Source organism: Thermobia domestica, chromosome 6, assembly GCF_964235325.1.
Source record: "Thermobia domestica chromosome 6, izTheDome1.hap1.1, whole genome shotgun sequence".
Lineage (NCBI taxonomy): Eukaryota > Metazoa > Arthropoda > Insecta > Zygentoma > Lepismatidae > Thermobia > Thermobia domestica.
This window is the reverse complement of record NC_137459.1, coordinates 221,730,616-221,742,816: the sequence shown is the minus strand read 5'-3', so window position 1 is coordinate 221,742,816 and position 12,201 is coordinate 221,730,616. Positions and strand designations below refer to the sequence as shown.

The window sequence follows — 12,201 nt, the reverse complement described above, 5'->3', positions numbered from 1 at the left end:
TAATGCTACTTTTCTGAAAGTAGCAGGGGTGCCCAGAGAGGGGGGCTATGACGCAAACTGCGTCATTGAAATATTTGGGGGGGTTAAAATCCATATAAATATGTTTGAGGGGGTGTAAAAATTAACCGAATAGAAGATATTTTCATGGAAGAACACCTACGGATAGACAATTGGGGGGGTACGTCGTGGACATAAGGCGAGACGGACACCACTGGTAAGTAGCACCACTTAAACCCTCCCTACCGTCACTTATGATTTATTGCTAGTATCGCACCCACACGTAATTATTCTCTTTAATCAATTCTTTCACTAAACTTACTCACTCAAAACTTTCTTTGCCTTTAAAATAAATCCTACTATGCCCGGCAAACACTGCTTATTAAAATTAAACAGTAACATTGTCCGCGTTAATTGACTTAGTCCTAAAGCTGTTGTATTTCTTTTCGTCTCCGGAAAACACTGAACAAACAATAACTGTGATGTAATTATACTATTATGATAAATAGTAATTTTCTTCGCCTGGTGGTTTATTAAAATAGCACAAGAACGCACCTATTATGTGTTACAAAATGTAAATCGACACACTACACTCCATCAGAAAACATCAGTACCGGAAATCAGTGTTGTAACTCCTGATGATTGAAATTGCTCAAATTAGCCAACTTTATCAAAACCAACCAATAATACAGTACCAAAAAGTTCACTTTTGCTAGCTCGGTACGCAATACTAAATACTATAAAGAGCGGTATCTTTATATGCCTTTTTCTATGGGCAGCACATCGTCTTCCACATCTCTAGTCTGTAGGCTTTCTATTGGCAAAACTTTAACATTTTTTACATCATCTTGAATATTTTCATATTTTCAGTAATTTGCCACTTCTGAAATTTGACCATATTTTGTTGCCCTCAGCTGTAGTCCTTGTAGCCCTCCCCTAAACCCGCCACTGGGGCATATATATTATTAAACAATTCTAGTAAGCAACTTTATAGATTCGAAATATTAGGTGTCTAGTGTGGCTGTGTTTAAAAAGAGAATAATCAGATTAACTTTTTTATAAGTTGTAAATATCATCTGAAATACAACAACGCAATCCACTTTCGAAATAGGGTGTTTGGGGCAGGGTGAGAACTAATTGGAATAAGTCCCACACCAAAAATGTCCCTTTTCTACTGTAATCATTAATGAAATAATAGGTAAATATTCATATAAACAGTTATAGCGATATATATTTAATAAATTCTAACTATGGAAAATGTCTATGAGAACGGGCTCTCAGCCTTCCATTTAAGGTTATAATGCAGAGAGGGACAGTCATACTCACATCATTGTACTTTCACACATATTTTACTACAATTATAAGTATATCCATCATATGAGTATACGAGACGTAAATACTTAGAAGGATGGAAAATCATCTAGAAAGGGAAAATAAGGAAGTTCTGGGAAGAGCGAATGAAGGTAGAAGAAGACGTTGATAGCATAGAAGAAGAAATTGGTTAGAACAATGTCTAAGGATGAATTTCCTTACAAGAGATACTTTGGATGGATTAGTTTCTGGAAGGAGAAAGAGGGGAAGAAGAAGGTTTCAACTCCAGGACGGTATGAATATCAAAACAGTTGTTGCTCTAATACAAACAAGCTGAGAATAGACATGAATGGAAAGAGATTGCTTTCCAGTAAAAACCTCTCAATGTGGCAGAAAACTGATTATGATAATGAGGTTATAGCTATGCCAATAGTAAAATACGAAGGGTTTGTTGTGTTCATACGCTACATAGTAATGAGATTTGTTTGGGCAAAGCGATTAAAATTATTTACGCGTTACATTGATATTTGGAGAAAATATAAATACAAATGCAGTAAAGTATTGCCCCGGTTTTCAAATTTTCGTTGAACGCATATATGGAACGTATTAATAATGCCAAATTGTTTAAATCATTCTTATTATTACTTCTAGCTGTAGTCGTAGAAGAAGAAGAAGAAAATGAAGAAAAATTCCACAATTCCTAGGAGTCAAAAAGGTTTATTCTTGGTAAGTCATATTTGACCCGTAATAGGGATGTCCACTATGTATTTATCAGTTGTTTACTAAAGGCGTTGCCTTCCAAGACAAAGTTGATACAGCTGACGTCATTTTTGGACGTGTTGGTATTTCATGTATAAAGAAAGTCTTCTCTACTCTAAAATGGACAGAAATTGAATATTTTTCATCTTATATCGGAAATATCACTATTACAAATTGTAAAAATATATTTAATTAATTCAGCAGGAATCGAATCCAGGACTTCCAACTTGCGAAACCAACACCGGAGCCACTACTGTAAGACATCACTATTCACTAAGAGGAGCAAAAAATCGATGCAACGTGTATTTTACAAATTGCGCGCTTTTACGACCCAATGTTGAATTCATGACGTAAAACTCATTTCGGTCATGATAAAACACGAAACTGTTATGAAGAACCAATAGTACAGAGAATCCAAATTTAAATTGAAAAGAAAAAAGATATGCAAATACGCAATGACGTGAAGAAGAAAATTGTCAGAAAATTGTCTGTTACTTTTTCCTAGTTAGATATTTTTCTCGAAAGAAAGCCCCTTTATATATATTGGCGGGTTGCTATATAGGGGCTTTAACTCCAAATTTGCACTGCATAATGGCAGTTAATTTTACTGGACCAACTACAGAACAACTACAGTCTAGCTACTAGAATTGTTCCGAAAGGTGATGAACCGGCTTCGTTTCTATTTAAGGTTCAAACCGAATGTGTCGGCTTATTTCTGAAACCGAATCATAATTCGGTTGGACTCAGTTTGAAAACAGACACTAGATTGAAACTTTCCAGAATATTCTAAGGATATTTTGGGAAAGCTTCTAAAGGTATGTGTTGATTTTAGATTAAGTAATTGTGGATTTCCTGTTTCACTTTTAAACTAAATTACGATTTCCCATGATTTTTACTTAATACATTTGGCAGAATGCGTTAATGATCAATAGAATATAAAACCATTTTTCGGTTTGTTAACCGTTTGAAACCGATTCATATTACAAAACGAACCTATGGTTCACGGCTTCTGGAACCTTTCAACTCTTATAACCACCCACTTGATCATACCCTAGCGCCTATTTTTATAAAACTAACAAACATAATTATTATGGTCTGTCTCTCCCTGTCAGTTTTGCTCAATATTGTTTTGAACCCACTGGGACAATACAGCAGTTGGCCACCATATTGCGGGCCACAATGGAAAACAATAAATGTAATGTTCTTTACAAAATCCATTTTTACAAACTTGTCAACATTTTTGTAAAATTAGATACCGAAAACTCAAGTTTTGTAGGTGTAGATATACTCTAAATGTTAAAAGTTATAATTATTATTTTTAAAACTTTACTCCCTTGCATTTATATGTAAATAATGCAACTTTGAAAATATCCTTTTGCTTTAACTTCTATCCTTTTCATTATGGACATTATTACTAGAATTGTTGATCATTTCCAAACTATTTTAGCTTTCCTTGCGTGGTAAAAGAAACTGGCTTCAGTATCAGTTTGCCTACATTATAATTTTTACATTTCAGAAAACAACGTCCATACAAAATGGCTTTAAACAGAAAATATGCGTAAAACGTACGTTTGAGGGATTCGATCACATATGACGCCTTCACAGAAGAAAGCTTAGACACGCCTGTTCTCAATATTTCGATTCCCACAATATCGATGAGACTGGATAAATCACTAAACATGACAACCTACAATATATTATTGCCTTGTGAAATAATATAAAGAAATACCCGAAAATATTTTTAAACTGCAGTTTCACAAAACATATAGCCTCGTTGCTCAAGGAGGGCGCTAATATTCCTATTATCTAAATGCTACAACAATATCCAATAATATTATTATTACCGTTCATATTTCTACAACACAACAACTACTACTTCTATTACTACTACAGCTAACAATATTTAATATCAAAGTAAAATTTACGTTTTAGTAATTACTTTCTCTGGACATTTCCTATTTTCTATTATCTCTATTGGACAATTTGGTTCTCAGCGTTCTACTACAACTTATAATCATATATATTCTATCGTGTGCCATTAACAAATAATCCAGTGGAATGAAGTACAAGATTCCAATCAAGAGGAGTGCTTATTAAGGGTTCGAATGCCTCTAAAGACCATTTTCCTTCACGTCCTTGCGTGTTTGTATCTCTTTTTGCTTATCAATTTAAATTTGAATTTTCTGAACTATTGTTTCTACATAACATTTTACTATTTTATCATGATCCAAATCAGAGTGTTGCGTCGATGTTACAACACTGGATTTATAAGTGTGCAATTTGCGAAATATACTTCACATCGAGTCTTTGTTCCTCTTACTTAATAGTAATATCTTAGACTAGTGGCTTAAGCATCGATTACGCAAGTTGAGCGCCTTGGATTCAATTCCCACTGAGATAATTAAGGACATTTTTACCATTTGCAATGCCGGTATTTGAGATGTATAATAACATGAAAATTACTTAATTTCTCTCAGTCTTACAGTTGAGACGACTTTGTTCACTGATAAAATACCAACAACACGTCTACAAAATGACTCCAGCCGTATCAATTTTGATTCTTGCCCTCTGGGAACGTAACGTGTTCAACAAAAATTGATGAATACATAAGGCACATCCTTATTAGTGGTCAAATATGACTGATCAAGAACAAACAGTATTGTTTCCTTGCAATTACGGAACTGTTCTTCATTTACTAATACTACAACTTCTTCTACCACTAGAGCTAGAAATAATAATAATGATTTAATCAATTCGGCATTTCTAATACGTTCCATATATCCTTACGACGAAGACTTGTAAATCTGGAGAATTCTTTATCATATTTATACCTTCTTCAAATATCAATAAAACGCATAAATAATCATAATTGTTTTACAAAAGGAAAACCGTTACTGTGCACCTCATGAACACAATCAACCCTACGCATTTCATTATCAGCATGACTATAACCTCATTATCATAACCAGTTTTCTGCCATATTGAGAGGTTCTTACTGGAAACCAATCCTCCATTCATTTCTATTCTCAACTTTTGTTTCTATTAAAGCAGCAAAAGTTTCGATATTCATACCGTCCTCGAGTTGGAACGTTCTCCTTCTCCTTTTTCTCCTTTCAGAAACTAATCCTTCCAAAGTGTCTCTGACAAGGAAATTCATCCTTAGACAGGGTTTTAACCAATTTCTCTCTTTTTGTTATCAACGACAGTGTTTTTCTAACTTCATTCACTCTTCAAAGAACTTCCTTATTTCTTATTTTCTCTTTGCAATATATTTTCCATCTCTCCTAATACCTACCTCTCGAATCTTACTGTAATGGATATAATTATAATAGTAATGAAAACACCTGTGAAAGTACATTAATGTGAGTATCACTGTCCAGCTCTGCATTATAACACTGGATTGGAGAATGAGTCCTCGTTCTTGTTGTCACTTCTTCCGGAGTTAGAATTTAAATACGTCGTGATAACTGTTTATGCGAATGTTTACCTATTATTTCATTAATGACGATAATGCATTTACAGTACAAAAAGGACACGTTTTGCATGAGCGTTTTCTCTCTATTATTTCTCACCCTGCCCCAAACAACATATTTCAAAACTGGACTGCCTAGATCGATATTAGATGATATTTAATTTACGAAAAAGTTAATTTGATTGTTCCCGTTCCTCAACTTAACCACCCCAGACACGTAACATTTCGAATCTATAAAGATGCTTACTAGAATTGTTTAATAATATATATGCCCCGCTTTTTTTTTTTTTTTTTTTTTTTTTTTTTTTTTTTTTTTGAGTTCTTAAATTTCCTCTACCTCTCTTCAGGAGAGAGTGAGTTAAATTGAAAATCACAACGTAAAATACCCGGGCTTCTTTCCTCTGCCAGCCGTTCTTTTGGAAATGACGGCAGGTGATAGTTCATGACTGGATATCGGATGATCCGTTTATATTCTTAACGGCTGCCTCAAACTTTTCGTTCACATTTTACGCCATAGCATAGATGTATTGTTTCCTATTTGTGGAAATTTCGTACCCCTTTTCATTAGGAAATTACCAAATATTTTTTAAAAATCATATGGGACGATTGTTTACTAAAGAGGAAAAGGGTATGGAAATTGTTCATAAAACTGAGAGCACAACTGTTCGTTTTACAGTAATTGATAGATATCTATATTCGTGATGGTAAAGAAAATAAAGGTATCTTCATTGCAGCGAGGGTGTAGATGAAATTCCGGCTGAGTTAATTTTAGCTGGAGGCGAAAAATTGTTTAACAAGATACATAAACTCACTCTCCTCATCTGGAACAAAGAAGAATTGCCACAAGAGTGGAAAGAATCAATCATTGTTCCAATTCACAAGAAAGGCGACAAAATTGACTGTAATAATTATCGGGGCATTTCTCTTCTGTCAACATCCTATAAAATCCTTTCAAATATTCTGTTAGCAAGACTGACCCCATACGCAGATGATATTATTGGAGATTATCAGTGCGGATTTAGACGAAATCGATCAACTATCGAGCAAATATTTACCATTCGCCAAATACTCGAAAGAAAGTGGGAATACAATACCCCGGTACATCAACTATTTATTGATTTTAGAAAAGCGTACGACTCGGTTAGGAGAGAAACATTATACAACGTTCTTACAGAACTTGGAATACCGAGAAAGCTAATTAGATTAATTAAGATATGTTTAAATGAATCCCAAAGCAAAGTCCGGGTAGAAAAAGTTTTGTCCATGAGCTTTCACGTCGAAAATGGCCTCAAACAAGGAGAGGCGTTGTCGCCATTATTATTTAACTTTGTTCTGGAATACGCCATAAGGAAAATCAAAGATAGCAACCAGGGCCTAGAGTTGAACGATATTCACCAGGTTATGGCATATGCTGATGATGTAAATTTAATAGGGGATGATAGGAGAACAATAGAAAGAAATGCAGAGATCTTATTAAACGCTTGCAAGGACATGGGTTTAGAAGCAAATGCAGAGAAAACTAAATACATGGAAGTGCGTCGGGACCGTAATGCAGCAAATTATGGGTGCGTTAAACTATTAAATAATATTTTTGATAAAGTTTATAGTTTCAAATATCTAGGATCAATATTAACAGAGGAAAATCATATTCACGAAGAAATTAAATGTCGACTGAAAGCAGGGAATTTGTGTTATTATTCGGTTCAAAACAAGGTGGAAAAAAATCATGATTTTTTTTTAAAAAATCATTTTCCTTGATTTTTTTTATTTAAATCGATTTTTTTGATTTAAATCAAATCTTTCTTCTCGTATAATACAAGTCGCGAACTGAAGAAAAAGCATTAGGAATTAGTATTAAATGCTAATTATCCAATTTAAGTGAAAGTATTGGGGTTGAATTTTGAATTATCCCCAATCGTTAAGCTAAATCAATCCCAAAGAATGTTTCTTAACCATTTTAAATTATAACTCTTTTCAAAGGTAAATTATAGACTTTCAGTCAAGCAGCTACAGCATCATCCCTATTCATCCTAGGATCATGGTACTTAAATCACTCTCCTTAGAATAGAACAGCTTTTGAAACGGTAACATTCACATTTCCCTATCATGTCCCTGAAGCGGAAAATTTTGAGAGTAATCGGCATTTTTTAAACTTTTTTTAAAAATTTTTGATCCCCTCTGGATTCCCCTTTTTAACGCACAGATCTCAAAATCAACTGGGAAATACTAAGGGGCGTACTAAATGTGTTTACAAAATTTCAAGCTTCTATCTTGAGTAGTAAGGGTAAGGAAACTATTTAACAATGAGCTAAGAACATCCCCACAATGCCCCAGATGACCCGGATGTAATATAAAAATTTCCTCAGACATCCCTATTTGTCCTAGGATCATGATTTGTACATTATTCTCTTCAGAATGAAACAAATTTTCAAACGGTACCCTTCAAATGTCTCCATCGTGTATCTGGGGCGGGTAAATCACGAAAAAAGGAATTTTTTGTTAACAATATTTTTTAAAAATACTTACCTATGTGGATCCCTCCCCCTGTTTTAAGGCAGAGATCTGAAACAAATCTGAAAAATACTGAGGGGTGCACTGAGTAAATGTGCAAAATTTCAATTTTGTAGGTGCAAAAGTAAGCCCGCGAAAAATAGTATTCCCCAAGTACACCAGATTCCCGTATAAAACAGGATCTCAGGTAACAGTTTCCTGAGACATCCCTATTTATCCTAGGAGCATAGTACATATATCATTTTCTTCAGAATAGAACAGCCTTTCAAACGGTACCATTCATATGTCTCCATCTGAGACGGGAAAATCACGAAAAAAGCTATTTTTTTGTTAAAAATATCCTTTTTTAAAAAAACATTTTTGCCCCTCTGAAACCCGCTGTTTCCACACAGAGATGTGAAAACATCTGAAAATTATTAAGGGGTGCGCTGAACGCGTGTGCGAAATTTCAGTCTTCTGAATGCAAAATGTAAGCCGCCAAAAAACAATAATACGTATAACAAAAATATCCTTTTAAATTTATGACGTCATCACATACTATGCCTCAACGCAGAAAGGCGTGAAAACATATGTAACGTGTTCTAAAATGCCTCCAGTCTTGAAGAAAACGAAGCAAAAAGCCTTATTGGTACTTTTTTAATCGAATAATGAAGATTCTACGCTATCACCTAAAAATAGGTGATATAATTGAGCTGAGCGAAGCGAAGCTCTTATACTCGGGTTAGCCGTTTGGTTGTCCGCGAACTCCTCCTAGACCGTTTGGGCGATCTGAACCAAACTTAGCACGCTGATAGAGTATGTCGTGCTGAGTGACAACATAGGTCGAAATCAAAAATCCGATGTACCATCGAGGAATAATCACCGAAAAACGCTTCCTCCTAGACCGTTTGGCCGATCTCAACCAAACTTAGCACGCTGATAGAGTATGTCGTGCTGAGTGAGAACATAGGTCGAAATCAAAAATCCGATGTACCATCGAGGAATAATCACCGAAAAACGCTTGCATAGACTTAACATGGGGAAAAAGTCATGATTACGTAGTTTAAGCTCGCTCAGCTCATTTCATTGCAATCGGGTATATCCATTGCATTCCTAGTTTAAAAGGTTAAGCATTAAGGAAAAAGTACAACAACGTTTATCAAAATGACACCTTTTATCACAAAAGTTACTGATATTTGGCAAGGGCCTATTTTTAAAAACTCAGAACTAGCTTGCCGCATGAAATACACAAATTTCGCCTAAAGCTATAAAATTAACAAAAAAATGGAGGGGATAGGACCCCTCTAAATACGTCCTATTATCTGGGAACAAACAGACACGCACAAAAAGGAATTTTTATCTTAAATGTCGATGGTGATTTCCCCGTTGGAATAGTTAACGATTTTAAAACCCAAACCCAATGTTACGAAAAGAAGAAAGTAGGATTGCTCCGTTACCTGTTCAAAACGGGATTTTCCCTAATCATCCCCTGCATGACACTTGTTTTCATACTATACTGTTCATTTGAGTCTCATTGTATTATGATTATTAACTTCCATAATCGAAATAACAGAACATAAACGAGATTTTACTTATTTTCACTTTAAATTAATTTATTTCGGAATTCGATTTAAATCAACGATTTTTATTTAAAAAATCAAGTGATTTAAATCTTGATTTATATCGTGATTTAAATCAGACTGATTTAAATCAATCCACCCTGGTTCAAAATTTCTTGTCGTCGCAAATTCTGTCGAGGAATTTGAAGCTTAAAATATACAAAACGATAATCATGCCTGTTGTTCTGTATGGTTGCGAAACATGGTCACTTACTCTAAGGGAAGAACATACACAGAAAGTATTTGAGAACAAGATCCTGAGACGAATATTCGGACCCAAGAGGAACGAAAATGGGGAATGGCGGAATATACATCCTGTATATATATATACATGTATATAGTGTTTAAAACAACACCGACAACGTTTAGGAGGTGATTTCTGATACCAAGATAAGAACAAAAAATATAGATCAACCTGGGTGCACAAATGCTTCCTTCCTGGCTGCCGAAAACATTAAAAAATAAACGTTAAAGGTCCATAGTTCAAAAACTATTGGACCTACCGTAGTCGGTTCAAGACTTCACTTAAGAACTAGTATGTGCCCTATCCAAATATCCATGTTTCAGAATCCTGTGGTACTTCTGCAACAATTTTTGTAGAGGCTGTTTGGCTACGCGCATATAATTTCAAGTGCTCACCAACTACCTTTATAAAAAAATGTTATAGAATTATCTTAGAATTCCGAAACATGATTATCTGGATAGGGCACTACAAGTTCCTACGTGAAGTCTTAAACCGACTATGGTAGGTCCCATAATTTTGGAAATGGTCCTTTAACGTTTATTTTTTAATCTTTTTGGCAGCCTATAACTCCGGAAGGAAGCATTTTTGCACCCAGGTAGGTCTATACTTTTTGTCTTTTCTTGGTGTTAGGGATCACCTCCCAAACGTTGTCGGTGTTGTTTTCAAACACTCTGTAAATATATATAGCAGCAGCTGAAATACGTGGGGCAGGGGGCGGGTATGAGTAAGTCGATAATCGATCGAATCAATCGATACACGACACAGTAAAACTATTTACCCCACTGATCATATCTCTTTCTTTCTCTGTAAATCATGTCTGGAGATGAATGTTCTGACAAATAGCGTACTGCGTCGATTTTGAAAGTAACACGATGTACGCCTTCAATGGTAAATGTTATGACATTTACCTTAATGCATATAGGGCAATAGATCGAAAAAAGTCTATATTGGTCTTTCGCCCCAGACCCTTGAAAAAAATTCCGCGGGCGTTAGTGATTATCATGTTTCTTAGTTACTGCATTATATTGTGGTATACACAGAATAAATACTTCTGAATTTTATATAACAATTAGAACCTTGTTTATATTTATTACGGCCCTTGCTTTACGACAGGGAAACATATTGGCATTCAGCGTAATCAGTTTCCACCCTCAAATAAGAACAGTGAAACGAATGAAATAATTCACGCATACATTCAGGACTTAGAAAAGTGTCTTACGAACAGGTCGTGTTAAATTCCTGAAGCGTGAAATGCGCTTGTAGCAGTTATTAGCTCAATAGGTAGAGCTCTAATTTTACAAACTCAAAGTTTGTGAGTTCGAGTTTAGGTCAAGTAGAATAGATCTTTTTCTGATTTATTTCTTGAAATGAAAATATATCTCTTTTTCTTTTATCTCGTAATCCTAGATGGAGATGTTTGGATGCTAAGTGTACTAGAATATAAGAAAAGAAAGATAAATTACGTATACCTTCTCCAATTTTTAACTATATTTTCACCTAAGACGTTTCTAAAAAAAAAGAGTTTCCTAAATCTCACTGTCGCTCTCTTACGTGTGTTTAACTCGGATGTTCTAATTCTTATAGTCCATTGGTGAATCCCATAAATCTTACAGATGTTGTACCTGTTTCTTTCTGTTCTCTCTACATCATGTCTGAAGATGAATGTTTTGTCAAATAGGCTACAGAGGCAATTGCAAAAAGTAAGACGATCTATTCCATCAGTGATAGATGTTGTTGTGTTTAACATATAAGCCAATGAATCGAAAAACTAAGAATACGTATGTTTTCAGAGATGAGAGTGCACTGATGCTTTTACTCCCTATACCTAAGTGATTTCCCTAGGCAAAATAAAATTTCTTCAAAATTAATCACACATTCTTATGCAACCATCCCTTCCTTGGAGTACTGCGCTGTAGCGTACCCGTCACGGTGATAAAAAGGCACTTGATGATACAAATCATCCCCTACAGTAGTAATGCCAAGATATCCTCTTTTACCTAGGTATATGCGTCGATAATCCTTCGTCGTTAGGTCCCATCGATGAAGAAGGGACGCCAAATCACACAATTGGCTTGCCGAGAACACCTGCATATTACTATACCACCAGTACTGCACATTCTCTTTGTTAACTTCACCCGACGTGTAAACGTTCACCTCAGTAGTGGATAATATGTGGGGGGAATGTCGGATTTTTTGTCGTAGCTGCTCTGTGATATTTTGAGCAAATTCTAGACGATATAGATAATCTTCTGTAAATTGTTAGTCATGCTGCCCCTTATAGGGATATCACTTATTCACTAACATAACGT

The 12,201-nt window shown here is 35.0% G+C and overlaps 1 protein-coding gene across 2 annotated transcripts in view; it reads left to right on the top strand.

The window, feature by feature from the left end:
- LOC145688422 (protein-lysine N-methyltransferase SMYD4-like) overlaps positions 1-12,201 on the top strand; it is a 405,746-nt gene that overhangs the window by 301,368 nt on the left and 92,177 nt on the right. The gene's annotated exons all lie outside the window — the stretch shown is intronic.